This window comes from Lemur catta, chromosome 3, assembly GCF_020740605.2.
Source record: "Lemur catta isolate mLemCat1 chromosome 3, mLemCat1.pri, whole genome shotgun sequence".
In the NCBI taxonomy this organism is placed as follows: domain Eukaryota; kingdom Metazoa; phylum Chordata; class Mammalia; order Primates; family Lemuridae; genus Lemur; species Lemur catta.
The window spans coordinates 3,776,573-3,791,835 of record NC_059130.1 but is presented as its reverse complement, the minus strand read 5'-3'; positions in this window follow the sequence as shown (position 1 = coordinate 3,791,835).

Below are 15,263 nucleotides of genomic sequence, written 5' to 3'. Positions count from 1 at the left end.
GAGCCCGGAGACCACACCACACGCTGCCCAAGGGATTCTGATCCGGTCATCCCAGGATTGGTCTGAGAGTCGGACTTCAGGAACCACCGTGAGAGACCACCCCTGAGCCAGGATGGGCGGCAGTTGCTTAGCTGTTTAAAAGGCAACTTTTTGAAAAAGATCTATGGCTTTTAGTCTCAAACCAAGTGTTCTGGTGATCCACTGCTGTGTAACAACCCCAAAAAGTTAGTTATTCAAAACACAGCCAATTAAAGTACTGATGATATGGATGAACTTAAAAAACTTATGTTAAAGAAGCCATACACAAAAGGTCACATATCATATGGTTCCGTTTATGTGAAATATCCAGAATAGGTAAATCCACAGAAGGAGAAAGCAGAGAGGTGGTTGCTAGAGGGTATAGGACAGGGGAGTAGAGCACAACTGCTTAATGGGTACAGGTTTCCTTTTGGGGTGATGAAAATGTTTCAGAACTAGACAGAGGTGGTAGTTACGCAATATTGTGACAAATGACACGAAATTATAGACTTCAAAATGATTAATCTTATGTGAATTTTACCTCTATTTTTTAAAAGCCACATTTTTATTATGTATTATGATTTTTAAGGCCAGGAGTTCTATAGAAGAGTGTAAAAAAATCTGGAGCCATCTTTAATCCAACTCTTTGAGTTTCCTTTCGTTAGTGAGGTCATCAGTTCTGGCTGCGGAGGGAAACTCAGGGCCCAGATACCTGATGGTGCTGAACAGCTACATCTTCCGATATATTTTATCATTAAAATGAATGGCAATAGTGAACAGTCAATAAACCTTCACTGAGCACCCATGGTAGACAGAGCTTTGTATTGTAATAAGAATTACAGAAGTCAATAATCAATATTGTAATCACAGCGTAAGAAATCGCAGTCTTAATGTTGTTAAATATGGTTGGGCCATACTGAATATAAATGGGACGCATCTAGAAGATAAGGTCAAGGCCAAGATGGTCCTGAGCTCTAAGACAAGAATTTATATCAGAACTGAGATCTCTGGGGCTGTGAGTTTGCTCCTTGGCCCCGTTGACTCTTAACTTCCTGACATGACACATGAACATTGGACTTACTTGGCCTTCAAGGCCTACCTCCTCCTGGTCCTACCTATTTGTTTTCCTTGTGTTTGATTTGCTACTTGTTCCTGCCCTGGGCCCTTGGGTCCCTACCTCGCTGCCCCTGATCAGCTCCTGACCAGCACATAGCCTGAAGTCTGACTTGGGTCTATTTCTAGCTCCCCAGGCTCTACCTTGAGCCTCTGTTGTAAGCGTCCCACTGTTCTACACGGACATACCTGGCCTTTGCACCCTTTCTCAAAGACTTGGCTTACCCGAAGAGACTTAGGACTCATCACACCAGTGATCCTTAACCTTATTCATTCCACTGAGGACTTTCTAGGTTTACTCCTCCGTGGCATTCCTAGATGTAGTCCCTAAGCCCACTGAGGAAAATTGAGCAGAGTTAGGCTGTGCTGGTGGTAGAGGCAAGAACTTTGAGAAATAGCAGGAAAAAGAAAGCTCCTTGGGGTTAGTGACACATTAAAGAGAGACTTAATCTATGAGCCACTATAGGAGATGGTAGGTATTTCACTGGGCTAAATATTTCAGTTCCCTCCCCATGGGAGGGGTATGCATTGCCATCCCACTGACGTCAGGCTCAGCCACAAGACTTACTTTGGCCAAGGAAGCATGAGTGAGGTAGCCAGAGGCCCCTCATGACCATTGCCTTCTGGAATTCATGCCCTTGTGTAGTCCCCTTCTACACTGAGTCAGGCCTTCATGATCCACAGAATATGGCAGAAGTGACAATGTGTGATTTCAAAGACAAGGTTATACAAAGCTTCTGCCTCCTAGGATCGCTTGGCATGGGAAGGTCATTCATCATACTATGAGAACACTAACACTAAGGCAACCCCATGAAGAGATGCACATACCCTGCTTGTTATTGGCAGAACAGCTCAAGCCCCAGCTGACAACCAGCACCAGGTTGCCAGCCGTGTGAGCGAATTGCCTTGGAAGTGGACCCTCCAGCCCCAGACGAGCCTTTGGATGATGCATCCTCAGCTACAATCTCATAAGAGACCTTGAACCAGAACCACAGGGCCTGAATTTCCGACCCATAGAAACAGTGAGACAATAAATGATTATTGTTTTAAGATGCTGCATTTTGGAGTGATTTGTTATACAGCAGTAGGTGGCTAATACAACGAGTGTAAGTAATATGAGTTGCTTCCCACAATGTGGAAACATTAAGAGTCAGCTTGTGTTTTGCCAAGTTCTCTCTCCCCTCTAATATGACACCAGCTAGACTCCAGATAAAGATTGCTTTTATCAGTTTGGGTCCTGGGATAAAGGCAACATGGAGTGTAACCACAGCTGATCCAAGATGGACATGGTGCCTGAGCAAGAAATAAATCTTTGTAGTTGTGAGCCCTTCAGAGTTTGGTCTGTTACTACAGCATAACTCAGCTTATCCTGGCTGATGCAGCTACAGATTGTCCATATTCCTTTTTCTTTTTCTTTTCTTTTCTTTTTTTTTTTTGAGACAGAGTCTTACTCTGTTGCCTGGGCTAGAGTGCTGTAGCATCAGCCTGGCTCACAGCAACATCAAACTCCTGGGTTCAAGCAATCCTCCTGCCTCAGCTTCCCGAGTAGCTGGGATTACAGGCACACCACACCGGGCTAATTTTTTCTATTTTCAGTAGAGATGGGGTCTTGCTCTTGCCCAGGCTGGTCTCAAACTCCTGAGCTCAAGTGATCCTCCCACCTTGGCCTCCCAGAGAGCTAGGATTACAGGTGTGAGCCACTGCACCCAGCCCATATTCCAAGTTAAAGTCAAACTGGCTCTGTTTTTTTTTTTTGAAGATATAGATTAATGGGGGATTACTGGAGGTAGAAGAGAGACCTGATGTATATGTGGGTAGTAAGTGCAGGGAAGGGGGAACCTACAGTTCTTTCTGAGCACCCCTGCCCTGTCCTCCCTGTAAGCAGGCCCTGGTATCTGAGAATGGCTACTTGTGTGATCTGATGAGTATATGTGGTTTGTGCCCAGAGACTCTCATCTTAAACTAGGGCCATGACTGACAACCAACAGTCATTCTTCCTGGGCTGTGAAGATGGGAAAATGAAGGTACCTTCCAAACTGTGAGTAGGATTGCTCAATGACTGCGAATAGCCATTCAATATGTTGGATAACAGTTTATGGATGAGTTAGAAAAAAATCCAGATTTTACTGACTTTGTTGCTAGTAATTATCCTCTTAGGAAAGGAACCAGCTGGAGAAAGAAGGGAGAAAAAATTTCAAACTCATCTACAAAGTTGTATGTGTTTTCCCAGCTTAGGATTCATTGCTTACGTACTCTCTTGAGACAGTAGCCTAGAACTCCATGTGAGTGCCAGTTTCCTAATTGAGAGATACCAAATTGGGGTGGCGGGAGTATATGAGCATTACTGCAGTGTTTGTCTCCAGCTGATTTGTTCAATGGGCACTGCCAGATCCAGCCTCCCAGTGTTCCAGTACCTTGAGACAGGGCCAGACAGTGTGGCTCTGGGAGGACAGGGACAGGATTGGGAAGTCATTTGCCCACAATATGATGAATCCTTGGGTAATTTTGGGAGGACCTTTCTAGCCTCCTGTGAAGGACAGAAAATCAGTCTAATTACTCCCTGGCCCTCCCATCTCCAGGGGAGACTCAATTTTATCTCTCCCCATGCAGGGCACCCCATTTTCCAACTCCTATGGCCATTCTGGTGCTCCTCTCTAAGGGTCCTTCACTGGGGTCGACCTCTCTTCAATTCCAGGCCTGAATTTCCAGCTTCCTCCGGGCATCTCCGTCCTACACGCACCTCAAGCTTCTCCATCCACCACACCAATTGGCTCCTCATCCTTTGTTGCCCATTCCCCTCGACTCCCATCTTTCTTATGATGACTCAGGCTGGAAATTCTGTAGTCCTCTCCGACAATTTCCATGCAGGCTAAGCCTCAAAAAGCCAAGCCTGTCTTCAGCCCTTCCCCGAAACTTTTCTTCTAACCAGAGCGCCCTGCTCATCCATGTGACCTTGCCTCCTTATCCACAGCTGGTTGGACCAGGGGCAGCGGCGGCAGCCAAGCCACTGAGACCATTGCTTTACAGAGACGATGGATGTAAGCTGAGTTGTTGAGATCTTCCTCCTCGAAGTTGGAACTAGAGCTTCAGAGAGCAAGTCGATTAGCCAGTAGGAAGTAGAGTTGTAAGACATACAGAGAAAAGATGGAAGACAGATGTAAAGTCATGGGTGTCACAAGACTGCAAAATCTAAGGGGAAGCAAGTTGTGAGAAAAGAGAAGTCCTGAGTAACAAACTACAGAGCAATAGAAGATAAAAGATCAACGACTAGTTGCTGCTGAGGGGCGGCAAGACCACCTCCTCCCCAGAGCTGTTTCTGGTTCCTAAATAACACACAGAAAACCTGGTTTATGGCTGTTCCTCTGTCCTTGTTTCCTCAGATACAGTGATAACTAGTCATTGCTTGCTGCATTTGAGTAAGAGTCTGTTTTGCACAATTCAAAGAGTCTAAGGCACCTCCCACCCTCTGGGACCCCCAATTCAATCAGCAGACAAGTCCCAACAGTCCTACTCCCAGGGTACCTCCTATCTGCCGCCCCGTCTCTCTTCCCTTTGTCACCGCTAGGTCCAGGCCTTCGTTCTCTCTCACTCAGACTGTTGTACGAGGCTTCTAACTTGTCTGCTGGCCCTCCCTCCTGCGGCCTTCGGAGTCGTCCTATTTAACACGCATTTCACGGCTCCCACTCTCTGTCATCTCTAGTGGCACACTAGTGCCGACAGGCTGGTCCCCGTTTCTGGACAGGGCGCTCGAGGCTGATTGTGATCTGGCCTTAGACGTCTCTTTCAGCTGTGGCTTCCACTCCATCTGTACTAGTTATCTCTCGCTGCATAACCAGTTATCCCCAAATGGAGCAGTTTAAAATGATAAACATGTATCATCCCACATGATTTCTGAGGGTCAGGACGTGGGAACAGACTTGCTGGGTGGCCCTGGCTGAGGGTGGCTCCCAAGGTTGCGGTGAAATTGTCAGCCAGGGCTGCAGTCGTGGGCAGGTGATGGGAGGTCCTCAGCGTGTGCTGTCTCCACAGGGCAGCTCAGGATCGCGGCTGTTGTCCCCCAGGGCGGGAGATCCCGCACAGGCGCTGCGTGAGGGAGAGTGACCGCGAGGGGAGCCACAGTGCCTTTTATAACTTAATTCCAGACGTGGGACACCAGCCCTTCTGCTGTGTTCTGGTGGTGGCACAGACCAGCCCTGGTACTGTGTGGGCAGGCACTACACGGCATGTGACCGCCAGGGGCAGGGGCGCTGGGAGCCAATCAGGGGCCAGCTACCAAACCTCCCCTGCAACTTTTGATTTCTGCCATATTGTACCGTGGCATGGCTCTGGGCTTTAGTTTAACTCTACCTCCTCAGCTTGGGAACCTTTTTATTTATCAAAATCCTATTAATTTCTCAATGCCCAGTGCAAAGTCACCTCCTCTTTGAATCCGTGATGTCTCCAGGCAGAACGAATCACTATTACCTTTGAGCTCCCACAGCCCTCTGTTTTCTGTGTTTTACCCCATCTTGTGCAATAGTCCCCTCTCTACATGTGAATCTGCTCTCTAGAAGAGCAGATCTTTCTTTGTGATTTCTATTATGCTCATTGAAGAAAACCCAGAATACTAATATGAAAGGAAAAAGAAAAAAGAAGAAAACCAAAACAAAACTGACCTGAAATCTCAGGACTTACCCAGAGACTATTTTCCTAAGGCTGGATGTGATACAAATGATGGGGCCTGCTGGCCAGGAAGGGGCCAGGAAACCCCCCCACACACACCTTATGGTTCCAGCAACAGGCTCTTGCTGGCAGGGCCCGGGGGTATGTTTCCAGGCCCACGTCTGCTCTCAGGTGCTGCCACGGGGCGGTGCTCACCTGGGTGATGGGGCCCTGTGGAGGGAAGAACACACACAGCCCCGGGATTTCCTGGCTTCACATTTACCAGCTGTGTGACTAGGAAAGTTACTTACATTCTCAGAGCTGCGTGTTTCTTACCTATAAATTGAGAATCATCTTACCTGCTATATAGTTTTTGCACAAATACCTGGCCATCATAATCACTCAGAAGTGACTGGTCTCTGCTCCTTTCCTGGGAAACAAACTGTAATAGATTCTTCCTGTTAAGGACTGAATGTTTGTGTTCCCCCAAAATTCATATGTTGAAATCCTAACCCCCAGTGTGGTGGTATCAGAAGGTGGGGTCTTTGGGAGGTAATTAGGTCATGAAGGTGAAGCCCTCTTATAAGAAGAGACATGAGAGAGCTTGATCTCACTCTCTGCTCTCCACCGTCTGAGGATGTAAGAGAGGATGGCCACTGGCAGACCCAGAAGTGGACCCTCTCCAGACACTGGATCTGGTGGCAACTTGATCTTGGACTTCCTGGCCTCCAGAACTGTGAGAAGTAAATGTTTATTGTTTAAGCCACCTGGTCCATGGCAATTTGTTATAGCAGCCCAAATGATTAACACAGGAACTGGTACTGGGAGGCGGGATGCTGCTGTAGCAGATACCTAAAAATGTGGCAGTGGCTTTAGACCTGGGCAATGGGTGGAGGCTGGAAGAAGTGTAAGGTGCATGCTAGAGAAACCTGATATTGCTGTGGGGACTGCTAAGGACATCCTGGCGAGGGCTGGGACAGGGGAGATCTGTAGAGAAGGCCTCCTTCTTAGAGAATATGTAAGTTATGAACAGAGTATTGGTAGAAATATGGATGGTAAAGGCCTCTCTGGTGAGGTCTCGGACAGAGATAAGGAACATATCAGATAATAAAGGAAAAGCCATCTTTGTTATAAAGTGGCAAAGAACTTGGCTGAGTTGTTTTCATATTCTAGTGTTTTGTGGAAGGTAGAACTTGCAAGTGGTGATACTGGATCTTTAGCCGAGCAGATTTCTAAGCAAAGTGTTGAAGGATAGGCTTGGTTCCTCCTGACTGCTTATAGTAAAATGCAAGAGGACAGAAATGACTTGAAGACACAATTGTTAAGCAAACAGGAATAAGATCTTAAAGATTTGGAAAATTCTCAGCCTGTCCATAACAAAAAATGAGAAGTGTGTTCAGAAGAGAACACCAAGGATGTGGCGAACTGACCATTTGATAAGGAGATTAGCAGGTATGAATCACAGACTTAAACAGCCAGCTCAACAAAAGTTAGGAATGGAGATGGCTTGTATCAGCAGAAAGGTTGCCAGCTGGGACTAAAGGAAACAGAGAAAACAGGATGGGAGGAAGGAAGGCTGCAAATGTGTGCTGTCCTTCAAGACGAGGGAAGGACCCCTGAAGGTGATTCACAGATCATCGGACCACCACCTAGGGTTCAACCTCCAATGGAAGCCGTGGGGGCTTCTCAGAGCTGTGGGGATGTTGTTGCCACATTGGTGGCTGTGGAGAGCAGAGCCCTGAGCCAAGAGGATTATTCTTGAGCCTTAAGATCTCATGAGATTTGCCTTGCTGGTTTTTGAACCTGCTAGGGACCCATCCTCCGCTCTTTCTCTCCAATTTCTCCCTTTGGGAATGGGAATGTCTATCCTCTGACTATCCAGCCATATTGTATTTTGGAAGCACATGACTTGTTTGGTTTCACAGGTTCAAAGCTGCAGAGGAATTTTGCCTCAGGATAAATGGCACCTTGAGTCTCATCCTTATCTGATTTTGATGATATTTAGATAAGAATTTGAACTTTAGACTTTAGAGTTGACACGGGAACCAGCTAAGAATTTTGGGTTTTTGGAATGAAATGAATGTATTTTGCATGTGAGAAGGACATGAAGTTGGGGGGGAGGGGCAGAAGGTTATGGACTACATGTTTGTGTCTCCCCAAAATTTGTATGCTGAAATCCTAACCCCTAGTGCAATGGTATTAGGTGGGAATTTTGGGGGGCAGTTAGGTCATGAGGGTGCAGCCTTCCTGAAAAGGATTAGTGCCCTTATAAGAAGAGACATAAGAGAGCATGCTTCCTCTCTCTTCTGTCCACCATGTGAGGATATAACAACAAGATGGCCATCTGCAAACCGGGAAGAGAGCTCTCGCCAGACACGGTTTCTACCAGCACCTTGATGTTGGACTTCCCAGCCTCCAGAACTGTGAGAAATACATATTTGTTGTTTAAACAACCCTGTCTATGGCATTTTGTTATAGCAACCTGAACTGACTAAGACAGGTCCTGCTGAACTCTGTTCAGGACTCCAGGATGGCCTGTGCTGGCACTGGGCAGGGTGCTCTACCTGGGCCATTTGGTCAGCTCAGAGGCCTCACCTTCCACCAAATGCTGAAGACCTCAAATCTGCATCAGAGTGAGACCTCCCCTAAGATCTAGGCTATCAGGCTGTGAGACTTATGACAGCTTTCATCACCTGCCCTGCTTACTGGCCTTTACTCACCCCTTCAAAACAATAATGGCACTAGTCATGGCGGGAGGCAGCCGGCATGCGGGTTCAGCACTCAGACTCTGCAGCCGGACAGCGCAGGTCCTGCCCTGGCCCATCCCTTAACTAGCTGGTCTCCATGGGAAACTGTTATCTTCTCAGTATCTCAGCTCCCCCATTTCTAGAAGGAGGGTAATGATAGTGTCTCCCTCCTACATCGGACGTGAGGATTAGATGAGCTTAACAGATATAAAGTACTTACAACAGTTCTTGGCACAAACTGAGCCTTTACTTTATCAGGAACTAGCTTATTCTGTGCTTGTCATCGTTTTAATTTAATCCTCATAATAGCCTAGGAGGCTCTGAGAGACTCGTCCAACTTCAGAGCTTAAGCTCTCACTTCCACGCTGTCTTCTTGTCTTAAGACATACTGCACTGCTGAGCCTCGACCAGCGCCTGGCAGAGCCGGGTGCTCCCTCATTGCTGTTGCCACCGTACTCCAGCCTTGGCTCACCCTGCTGTGGGCTGTGCATCAGCTCTCTGCCAGGCCACCAGCCACTCTTCCGCTTTATCTTATTCTTGCCATCGAATTCCTGCCCAAATATATGCATGCTTAATACAATAAATGAATTCATAATAATATTCATCGAAATGGCTACCAAATAGTGTATAATAGGCCATTTGTTTAAAATTACTGTTTAATTACAAAAGTATTATAAATTCATTATAGAAAACTTATCTGTTTATAAACAGAGAAAGAAGGGGGAGAGGAGAGAGAGAGAAAGATTGAGACTAACGTGTCTCTTCAATGCGGCCCTTCCAGAGGCCATGTCCTCATCTTTGAGCCATATACCATAAATGATTGACATAGTTTTTTAATAAATTTTTTATTTTAGAATATTTTTAGATTTACAGAGACATTATAAAGATAGTACAGAGAGTGCCCGTCTACCCCACACCCAGTTGCCCCCATTTTTGGCCTCTTACATTAGCAGGGCACACGTGTCACAGTTAATGAACCAATTTGAATACATTTGTATTAACACAAGGCCACAGTTTATTCAGATTTCCTCAGTTATCTCCTGATACCCCTTCTCTGTCCCAGGATCCCATCCAGGAAACCACCCTGCACTTGGTTGTCACGTCCGCTCAGGCTCCTCTTGGCCGCGGCAGTTTGTCAGTGTTCCCAGCTCTGCAGAACGCCGGGCGGGTTGCGTGGACAGGGGCATCCTCCCCACCGTGGCTCCAGCTGCGCAGCTTTCCCTGAGACGGATTTTCAGATGGAGCTTCTGGAGGTTAAACGGGAGCCACGGAACCAGTTGGTGGACGACCCTGAATTAAACCTCACAACTCTTGACATCCTCGTGGGGACAATGTCCAGCCACGCCGGGAGGGTGGGTGAAGCCACGGCCAGGGAAGGAGGGAGACACACCACAGTTGAAAGTCCCCATGTGCAGTCACTTTTTAGCTGCTTAGGCCAGTTTTTTGATGTTTTTTCTCCCGGTTCTTACATTAGGCCCTCCCAAGCTAAGGACAGCCATCTCTCAGGTGAGAGCTACCCTCCTTCCACCTGCCAGCTCTCGGCTTTCCTCCAGAGTCAGACGCTTGTCTTCCCGTCCCCGCTGCAGCCCCTGCCTCACGACCACATACTGTCATGGCAGTTGTAAATCTGGGGAGATCAAAATTAGCACCCCGTCTTGCCCCTGGGCCAACGTTAACCACACTAGCCTCACTCCTCGCTGGCTTCACATATTCCCTTCCTTTTTAAAATCTCTTTCTGTTTCTTCTTTCCTCCTCCCTCTCTCCTCCCCCCTCACACCAGCTGGTTTCCCAACTCCGGTCTAGGGCAAATAAAAAAAAAAAAAAAAAAAAAGAATTTTTAAGTCTGTCACCGCTGGTCTATTTCTTTTCGTTTCCTAAGCTAAATTCCAAGTGGGTAATTGCGTTAGTCAGCCCCAAATCCAGCCTTCCCTGCAGGGCCAGCCCCTGAGGGCTCCTCCCTCACCCCTTCATGGAGCTGTGGCACAGTTGATGAAAGTCCCCACCCCCAAATTTCCACTCTGCACTCTCCCTGGAAGCTTGTCACTTCCCAGAGACCAGCCATTCTCCTTGTCACACCTGCCACCTTGCAGCCAGTTACCGGCACAGAAAGCTGGCTGATGCCACTCCGGGAAGAAGCAGGAGGGCCGGGGGGAGCCCCCCGGGAAGGAGGCCTGGGCAGGGGGCTAGGACGGGATGGAACGTGCAGCGGGACCTGCGACAGCTCGGGCTGGGTGGGAAACTCGGCATCAGCAAACTGAATCGCAGCACTGGTAACTAAAAACTAACACAAAAGTTGGCCAATTTCCCTACAAATTTGACATTTTCTCCAGAGTGGCCACGGCTCTGTGTTCCAGGGCATGGGCGATTTCCCTAAGACCGTTCACTACGTCTTCTTGTCTCTGGCTCCAGCACCCAAAGACATTGAGATACTTGAAGGAGCCACCACTTGTCCCTGGGAAGATTCTCTCACAAGCCTCCGTTTTGCATTTTCTCCCCTGAGCCCATGGGGGCCCCACAGTCCACAATTCCTTTTTGAGGAGGGATATGTTTTTGCTGTGAGGCTTGTAGTCAGAAATAAAGTTACTTGTGATGTATTACTTTTGTTATTTAAAAATAAATAGGATGATAGATAGATAGAGATAGAAAGATAAATTTTTTTTTTTTTTTGAGACAGAGTCTCGCTCTGTTGCCCAGGCTAGAGTGAGTGCCATGGCGTCAGCCTAGCTCACAGCAACCTCAAACTCCTGGGCTTGAGCGATCCTCCTGCCTCAGCCTCCCGAGTAGCTGGGACTACAGGCATGTGCCACCATGCCCGGCTAATTTTTTTTCTCTCTCTCTCTATATATATGTTTTTAGCTGTCCGTATAATTTCTTTTCTATTTTTTTTAGTAGAGACGGGGTCTCGCTCTTGCTCAGGCTGGTCTCGAACTCCTGACCTCGAGCGATCCTCCCGCCTCAGCCTCCCAGAGTGCTAGGATTACAGGCGTGAGCCACCGCACCCGGCCAGAAAGATAAATTTTTAAAAAAAAAAGTTACAGGAAATTCACTGGACATCAGACTCCAGGTTATTACCCATTCTGGGCTGAGAGCTCTCAAAAATGACTCGTTTGCTCTTCTGACACTCGTTTCGTGTGTCCTGTGCCAGACTTGGTGTCAGGTGCTGGGGATACTGAAAGGAACAGGACATCACCCTGCCCTCAAAGGGCCCAGGAAATAGAGGGAAACAGACCTCTTAGAAAAATTATGTGTGTGCAAAAATATGTGTGTGTGTTGTGATAGAGGCACTAACAGATTGCTATAAAAGGACAGAGGGGGAGAAGCTAATTTTGGGGGAGTCAAGGAAGGCGTCACCAAGGAATTGACATTTATGCTAAATTGAATAAGTAGGGTATTCTGACACCCACTCGTGCACTGCAATTAAATTCCGGCATTACCCACCCGGAGTGAGTGCAGACTTCATGTGATGGTTAACTTTAGGTGTTAACTTGACTCGATTGAGGGGTGCCTCGATGGCGGGTGAAGCATCGTCTCTGGGTGTGTCTGTGAGGGTGTGAGTTGGAGGCCGAGAGAGGAAGATCCACCCTCACTGTGAGCAGGCGCCATCCAGTCAGCTGGGGCCCTGCCTGGCACAAACAGGCAGAAGGAGGAAAATTTGCTTTCTCTCTCCCTTCCAGGGGGGGAAGCTTTTTCTCCTCCTGCCTTTGGACATCAGACTCTAGGTTCGTCAGCTTTTGGATTCTGAGACTTGCGTCAAGTGGCTTCCTGGGGGCTGCTGGGCCTTTGGCTTCAGACTGAGGCCTGCACTTTCAGCTTCCCTGGCTCTGAGGCTTCCAAAGGTGGACTCAACCACGCCACCAACTTTGAGCTACGCTGCCGGCTTCTCTGGTTCTCCAGCTTGCAGGCAGCCTACGTCTGGGATTGTGCAAGCTAATTCCTTCTAATAAATCCCCTTTTATGTAACCTATTGGTTCTGTCCCTCTGGAGAACCCTGACTAATGTCCCCTCTAAGTTGAGGGCACTGCCCGAAATGTAGACACCGGCCACAAGTTCAGGGGGTCCCCAGGTCACTTGCACTTCTGACTGACTAGCTATAAATTCAAGGATTCTCATGACCCCTTCAGGTTAGATAATTTGCTAGAATGACTTACAGACCTCAGGAAAGTTCCATACTTCCAATTACAGATACTTCTCAGAAAGGAGTCAGATCAGGACGAGCCAAACGAAGAGACACGTAGGGTGAGGTCTGAGAGAGTCCTGAGGGCAGAGTTTCACTGCTCTCTTCTCATGGAATCTGGACACCTCACCCTCCCAGCACTCCAGTGTGTTCATAAACCACAAAGCTCTGCTGAACTTCAGTGTCCAGACTTTAATTGGGGTCTCGTTATATAGGCATAATTAATTAAATCATTGCCCCCTTGATTAAACTTGATCTCCAGTCCCCTCTTCTCCTTAGAGGTTGATCTGGTTCAAAAATCCAACCTTCTAAACAGTTGGTTGGTCTTCCTGGTGACAAGCTCCCACCCTCCATCCTAAAGCTATCAAGGCGCCTACCTGTGAGTTGCCTCATTAGCATAGTGATAGCAATTGCACAGGGATCGAGGGGCTCATGAATAGCAAAGAGACTTCTATCACGCAGGGAATCCCACGGGTGTTAGAAACTCTATTCCAGGAACCCAGAAAAAAGACCAGATAAATTCTCTATTATACAACATAAGTTATGCTGGGTATAAAATTCTATCAAATGATTGAGGGTTGCTGGAAGCATAGATTTGAAGGTCATTGCCCTAAAGTGACCAAACCTAAGTGGAAGGTTTTCTTGGTTCCTGTAGACAAGGTAATAGGTGAGCTTAGCACCTTTGTCTCTTCTCTCCCTCTTCCTCGGTTTTGCATGTCCCTCCACTTCTCTTTCCTGTGGTTCCTTTTCATTAATCCCTTCAATCTTTCCTGCCTGAATTGCTTAAACTACGGCACAAAGCCCCAAACCCCAGAGGAGCCACCATTACTTCAGGAGAGTCCTCCTTTCCAACTGCCCTCCTCCCAGGGCTGCAAGTCAAAGATAACAACCATGGAGTCCCACCACTGTGTCGCTCATCAGTTGCCAGAGCTGAAATCGTGTGGGGGTTCACAGAATTTCAGATTTTATATTCTTTAAAGCAGTCACAACTCAGAAAGAAAAATCTGGAGCTTTTTATAGTGGCTTTAGAAAGGACAGAGAAAAATAATGTTCCCGAGGATCTCTGTGATGTGAGCTGTGTGCCTCACATCACACTCCTCCCTTTGTCACCAGCTTCATCCTCAGCCTCTTCTGGGAGGTGGGAAAGAAATTGTCATTGTCGTTGCCCGACAGACTGAAGGTTTGTTCCAAAGGGATTGCCATGAAAGAAAGGAAGATTCCTTTGATGGCACATGAACTTGCACATGTCCTCTTTCTCTTTCTCTCTCTCTCTCCCTCTCTCTTTGTAGGATGTTAGGGTGTTGGTAGAAAAAACTATGAAAAGAAGGGGAAGGTTCAAACTATATGTGAACAAAAACATTTCTTTCCATGAAACAAAGATATGAAATAAAAACTCTCATTCTTTTCAGGGACATTGTGAGATTGGGTAGGGAAGGAGGAAGTTTGTCTGTTTGTTTTCTCTCATTCATTTATTCAACAAATTCTTATTGAACACCTATTATGATGGTTAATTTCAGGTGTCAACTTGACTGGATTAAGGACTACCTAGAGAACTGGTGAAGTGTTATTTCTGGGTGTGTTCTGAGAGTATGCCCAGAGGGGACTGGCATGTGACTAGGTGGACTGAGAGTGGCAGATCTGCCCTCAATGTGGGCAGGCCCCATCCAATTGTCCGGGGGCCTGGGCAGAACAAAAGGGCAGAGGAAAGATGAATTCTTTTCTCTCTCTCTCTCCTGGAGCTGGGACACTCTTCTCCTGCCCTTGGACATCAGAACTCCAGGCCCTCTGGCCTTTGAACTCCAGGACTTACACAGCGCCACCCACTACCCCCATCTGGGTTCTCAGGCTTTCATACTTGGACTGAGAGTCACACTGTCAGTTTCCCTGGCTCAGACCCTTTCAGACTTGGACTGAGTCATGCTCCTGGCATCCCAGGGCCTTCAGCTTGCAGACAGCCTGTTGTGGAACTTCTCAGCCTCTGTAATCACAGGAGCCAACTCCCTTAATCAATCTCCTCTCCTCTCTCTCTCTCTCTCTCTCTCTCTTTTTCTTTCTCTTTCTCTTTCCATATCCTATTGGTTCTGTGCTTCTGGAAAACCCTGGCTAATATACCTCCTGTGTGCCAGGCATTGTACTAGGTACTTGAAATACAGCCAGGAATGAAATTGAAAAAGTCCCTGTGCTGGTGATGTTTACATTTTTTTGAGGAAAGACAAACCAATAAATATACAATATGGCAGGTGGTGATGACTGCTACAAAGAAAAATAGAACTGCTATGCAATTACAGAGAGATGGAAGAGGTGGATTTTACAGGGAGACCAAGGATAGCCTTACTGTGAGGTGACATTTGAAGTGAATTGAGGGAGCAGGATCACTGAGGAGAGGTACTAGTGGAGGCGACAAGTTCAAAGGCCCTGAGGTAAGAGTCTTTAACTCTCACAACAACCCTGGAGAGTCAGAACTATTATTATCCTTTCTTTTTTTGTTGTTTATCTCTTTGCTTCTCCAGTTCCTCCATCCCTTCGGTCCTCTTTTTTCTGCAATCTGTCCCCAACCTTTTCTTCCTTCC